Raw genomic sequence first — 5,766 nt, forward strand, 5'->3', positions numbered from 1 at the left:
TTCGTAGATGATAACACTCTATGACATCTATTTGTGTATCTGTCATCTAACATCCATCTGTCTGTCTCTCCGTCCGTCCAGCCCTCCAAGCACCGTCCACCCACCCACCTGTCCGTCCCTCCATCGTCCGTCCGTCCATCCATCTCTAGCAATTGTCCCTCTCGGGAGGATGAGAACAATCAACTCAAGATCTCAAGATTCCAGAATGCAGTGTCCCTCCCCCAGGACACGGAGACAGGGTTGTGTAGGGGCACAGAGGGTACTGAGCAGGGTTTCAAGGGAGCGGGAAGCTTGTGTCAAAGTGTGAGTCCTCCTGTCGGCTGGCGAGCTCACGGAATGTTGTTATATTATTAAAAGGAAAGAAAGAAATCAGGGCTGTGTGGGGACCAATGGGGAGTGGGTGTCATAGACCAAAGACTACGAGTAAAATTTGGTTTTATGACCCTGAAGTATCAGAAATACTCAGCATGAAACAAAACAGAGCAAACGCTTCAGCAGTCGTGTCTGTGCCACGTACCTTGCGTTTCGAACACGTCCACTGCTCTGGACCGGTGAGCGGGAGGCCTCCCGGCGCCACCTCTGTCCCTGCACACGGATGGGAGTCATTGTCCTGGGGGAACAGGCTTCCATTTATGCTGTGAATGCTGTCCCCAGGGGCCGGGATGCCTATTCATCCCAGCAAATGGAGAGCCTGAGTTTTGCTCAAGGGGCCTGTAAACCTTGGAGAGTGAAGTGATTCCTTCCTTCCTTCTTGTCTTGTCTCCTTTCTTCCTTCCTGAGGGACAGTGGGAAGCAGGGCGGGAGGCGCCGCAGGAGAGGGAGAGAGAGAATCTCAAGCGGGTTCCACACCCAGCTCAGAGCCCGTCGAGGGGCCTGATTTCACGACCCTGAGATCATGACCTGAGCTGAAATCAAGAATCAGACACGTAACCAACAGAGCCACCCAGGCACCCCCAAAGGAGGTTTCTCTGGGAAGAAGAATGGGATTTTGAGGGGTCTTGGACCTGCAGAGGCCAGGGGCGGAGCTGGAGGTGGGGGAAGGGTGTGGAGGGCCGCTGGCCTCAGGATGGGCTCTGGAGACCCCGAGGTGTGAGCTGCAGCCATGGGGTCGCGGTCAGTGTCCGGGCTGTCGTAACAAAGCACCACCCCCACAATCTGGGGACCAGATGCTGAAACCAGCGTGTCAGAGGACCGCGTTCCCTTGGAGGCTCTGGGGGAGGCTGCCCCCTGCCTCTTCCGGCTGCTGGGGCTCCTGGGGTCCCTGGCTTGTGGCCATGTCCCTCAGTCTCTGCTTCATCTCTACCTGGTCTCTTCCCCGTGTCTCTGTGGGCCCTTTCCTGTCTCTGACAAGGATGCTCCCATTCGATCTAGGACCTGCCCATCCGGGATGGTCTCACTGCAAACCCCATGGTAATCATGCCTGCAGAGACCCTATTTCTTTTTTTTTTTTTTTTAAAGATTTTATTTATTTGACAGAGAGATCACAAGCAGGCAGAGAGAGAGAGAGGAGGAAGCAGGCTTCCCGCTGAGCAGAGAGCCCGACGCGGGGCTCGATCTCAGGACCCCGGGATCATGACCTGAGCTGAAGGCAGAGGCTTAAGCCACTGAGCCACCCAGGCGCCCCCAGAGACCCTATTTCTAAACAAGGTCACGCGCTGAGGTTCCCAGAGGGCTTGGGCTTCCGGACGCCGTGTTCACCCCATGCGCGGGCTCGGGGCTGCATCCCCCTGTCCTCCAGGGCCGGGCTTAGCACCAGGCTACGGGAGCTTCCTGTAGCTCCTCAGCATGATGACTGGGTGCTCACGCCCTTCACCTGCGCCTCCCCCAAGCCTCGGTACGACCTCTCCCGTTGCCCGTCTGATGTGGAAGCAGAAAGACAGAATGGGGCTCCTGAACACCGGCAGCAGGGGCGGGGGTGCGGACTGGAGCCCGCTGTGGCCTGAAGGTGGCTGTGTGAGAAGCTGAGGCTGTGAGGGGGACCTCAGCCACGCCCTGGCTCCGTGGCTGTTGCGTGGTGGTGGCGAGAGACGTACTCAGGAGGCTGGGGTAGCTGGGGGCGCTGGAGGCGCTGGCCAAGAGGCTGGAGAGCGGTCTGGATGCCACCGTCAGGTCGTCTGCCGGCGGGTCTGGGGGACCTGACGCTTGGAGATGCTGCGGGTCAGCCCCCACCACCGTCCTGCGCTCTGCCCTCCTCTCGGCGTCCGCTGGAGTGCGCTCACAGACTCTCCTGCGGCCGTAAGAATCCTTTCTGGAAGTATAAAAGCCTCCCTCACCCCAGTAACTCCGAGCTTGAGTGGTCCCCATTCCTCTCCTCAGACCTTATAGAGGTTCCAGAACTTCCCCAGCCCTTTCTTCCCACTGCTACGACCCTTGTCCAGGACTTCACCACTTTTTTTTTTTTTTCTTTTAAATAAAAAGGTAAACCGGAGTGACTGGTTAAGTGTCTGCCTTCAGCTCAGGTCACGATCCCTGGGTCCTGGGTTCGAGTCCCACATCAGGCTCCCTGCTCCACGGGGAGTCTGCTTCTCCCTCTTTCTCTGCTGCTCCCCCTGCTTGTGCCCTCTCTCTCTCTCTCTCTGACAAATAAATTTAAAAACCTTTTGTAAAAGAGACAGTTCAGGGGCCCCTGGGTGGCTCAGTCTGTTCAGCTGCTGCCTTCGGCTCAGATCATGATTCTGGAGTCCTGGGATCAAGTCCCACATCAGGCTCCCTGCTCCACGGGGAATCTGCTTCTCCCTCTGACCCTCCCCCTTCTCTCTCTCATTCACTCTCTCTTGAATAAAAAAAAAAAAAAATCTAATAAAAAGGACAATTCATTTAAGCTAAAAAAATAAAATAAAATAAAACCACAACTAAAACGGTGCGACCATTTCTCCCATCCTGTATGCCCCTTGCCTCCAGTGACCATCAGTCTGTTCTCTGTATCTGTGAACTTGGCTTTTATTTTCCACCTACAAGAGGAGTCACAGTATTTGTCTTCCTTTGTCTGACTTACTTCAATTAGCACAATATCTTTTAGGTTCGTCCATGCTGTTGCCAAATGGCACGATTTCCTCTCTTTTTATGGTTGAGTAATATTCTGTTGTGTATATACACCACCTCTTTCCCATCCATCCACACGTCCACCCGTCCGTCCACCCATCCATCCACCCACCTGTCTGTCCATCCATCCACCCATCCATCCATCCACCCGTCCGTCCATCCATCTGTCCACCCATCCAGCCAGCCATCCACCCACCCATCTGTCCACCCATCCATCCATCCATCCATCCGTCTGTCCATCTATCCGTCCATCCATCCAAGGACACTTGGCTTGTTTCCGTGTCTTGGCTCTTGTGAATACTGCTGCAGTATCCGTGGGTGTAGACATTTCTTTAAGATCCTGTTTTCATTTCCTGTGGATATATACCTACGTGGAGTTGCTGGGTCATACGGTAGTTCTGTATTTAATTTTTTTAGGGAGGCTCCAAGCTCTTCTCCAGAGTGGCTGTACCAGTCTGCATTCCCACCAACAGCACATGAGCTTCTCCACATGCACCAACACTTGCTGTCTCTTATCTTTTTTTTTTTTTTAAAGATTTTATTTATTTATTTGACAGAGAGAGATCACAAGTAGGCAGAAAGGTAGGCAGAGAGAGAGAGAGGAGGAAGCAGGCTCCCTTCTGAGCAGAGAGCCCCATTCGGGACTCGATCCCAAGACCCTGAGATCATGACCTGAGCCGAAGGCAGCGGCTTAACCCACTGAGCCACCCAGGCGCCCCATTGTCTCTTATCTTCTTGAGACCAGCCCACTTGACAGGTGTGAGGTGGGATCTCATTGTGGTTTTGATTTGCATTTCCTGATGACGAGCTCATTTTCCTGTATCTGTTAGCTGTCTGCATAGCTCTGGGAAAACATCTGTGATTGGATTATTTGGGGGGTTTTGCTTTTGACTTGCATGAGTTCTTTACATATTTTGAATATCAGCCCCTTACTAGATGTGTGGTGGGCAAATATTTAACATTAATTGGTTGATGAACACATGTGGCCAGAGGCTTGCAGGGAGACTAATCCTGCGTGTCCCTTCCAAGCAAAGTCTAGTGTTCACTAATTCAGTGTTTTTGGTGATGTCATAGAACAAAACTGTCGCAAATAGTGGGAATTGACAATATTTGCAGCCAAGGAACGTCTTTGGAAACACCTGCCATAAGTGATCAGGGCTCAGGAACTGGGCTGCAGTGTTTGGGGTTGGGTTGCAGGACCCTGTTGCCTGCCCCTTGGTTGGGGCATCGAGTGACTAAATGTTGCTTTCTTCTGTGGCCGGGAGGGGGACAGTTGCCCAAAGAAGATCAGAACTTCTGGAGAGAAATGTAATCTTTAGCGGGGAGGAATTCCAGCCACCATCACTGACGGTGTGAAGCGTGTGCATGGTCTGTTCCAGCCCGTGTTCGTGGCTCCATGGGAGGCAGCTGAGTCCCCGAGAAGCCAGCTCAGAGCAGAGTAGAGGGCTGCTTCCTGCCGGCACAGGGGATGGAGTGGGACCAGGGGTCCCAGACCAGGTCGGCCCCTGGCTCCATCACACTGTACCCTCAATGATTATTTCAGGATTTTATATGTGTCGGTGGAAACAGTTCATTGTGTGCAGGATTTTTCCAAAGCCAAGTGCTCCTTGCTTCTTGTCTGATCTGTTTTCAGAGGTACTGCCCTGACACCGGTTTCAAACACGCTCCCTAATCACTTTCTCCTCCTGGCGTCATTGTTGGCACTGGCCTGCTCCCCCCCACCCTTAGTTTAATTTTATCAGTAAATTTCTAAGTCCTTTGTTACACCATATGCCTGTAGCGGAGAGATTAAAATGATGTCTGCTACATGACACTTAAAATCACAGCATCATTTTCATTCCTTTGGGGCAGAAGTGACCTTCACCCTGGTTCCAGCTCCCGGGCAGTGGGGCACCGCTGGGAGGTGGTCTTTCAGCCCATGTCCCTTTTGGCTTGTGGACAAATAAAATAAAAATAAAATAAAATAAAACCACAACTAAAACGGTGCGACCATTTCTCCCATCCTGTATGCCCCTTGCCTCCAGTGACCATCAGTCTGTTCTCTGTATCTGTGAACCTTGGCTCCCCAGGTGGAACTGTGGGGAGCCATGTAACAGCTGCTAGAGGTCACGTAGACGGATGTGTCTGAGGAGGCAAGGCTGTGAATGATCAACCCAAGGTATTTGGGTGCGTTCATAGGTGACGTACAATCTATACTGGGAGTCTTAATAGAGGTACATAATTAACCAGGAGTTATAGGAAAGGCACAAAAACAGAATGAACAATAAGTTTCGGGGGCTCACGTCAGTAGGCACGAGCTCCCTGCGTGATCTGGATTGTAGTCACCTATATCCCTTCTGATTGGATGTCATAGTAGCTGTGCTATATGGTGATTGGTTATCTTCTATCCACTGTATCCTATAACTTGGGGCTGTAATCGATGTTCGGGGTCCCGGGGCTGAAGACTGAATAAAGAAGTTTGCCACTCAACCTCGTCTGCGGGTCGTTCTTGCGGGTCGAGAGCGACAGGAACAGCACAGATATGGCCAGGTTGAGGGCCCTCCTGGAGGGACCAGGTCAGCCCAGCCAGCCGTAGGGCGGTGGGTCAGGCTTCTGTTTTATGCTGTGGTCCTCGGGTCCTTGGAGGGCACACGGACCAGCACGGTCCCTCCATGACTGGGACTCGCTGGGGTCTGTGATAGCTCCTGGTGGTCAGAAGGCCTTAGAGCCTGCGGGGGAGGGGGG

General features: G+C 52.8%; 1 non-coding gene across 1 annotated transcript; it reads left to right on the forward strand.

Moving 5' to 3' along the window:
* Positions 1-1,764: 1,764 nt before the first annotated feature.
* Positions 1,765-1,863, forward strand: LOC123390344. The gene has a single exon (XR_006604950.1). It is a non-coding gene; the product is annotated as a small nucleolar RNA U13 (small nucleolar RNA).
* Positions 1,864-5,766: the final 3,903 nt, after the last annotated feature.

This window comes from Mustela putorius, unplaced genomic scaffold, assembly GCF_011764305.1.
Source record: "Mustela putorius furo isolate JIRA1106 unplaced genomic scaffold, ASM1176430v1.1 tig00537303_pilon_pilon_pilon, whole genome shotgun sequence".
In the NCBI taxonomy this organism is placed as follows: Eukaryota; Metazoa; Chordata; class Mammalia; order Carnivora; family Mustelidae; genus Mustela; species Mustela putorius.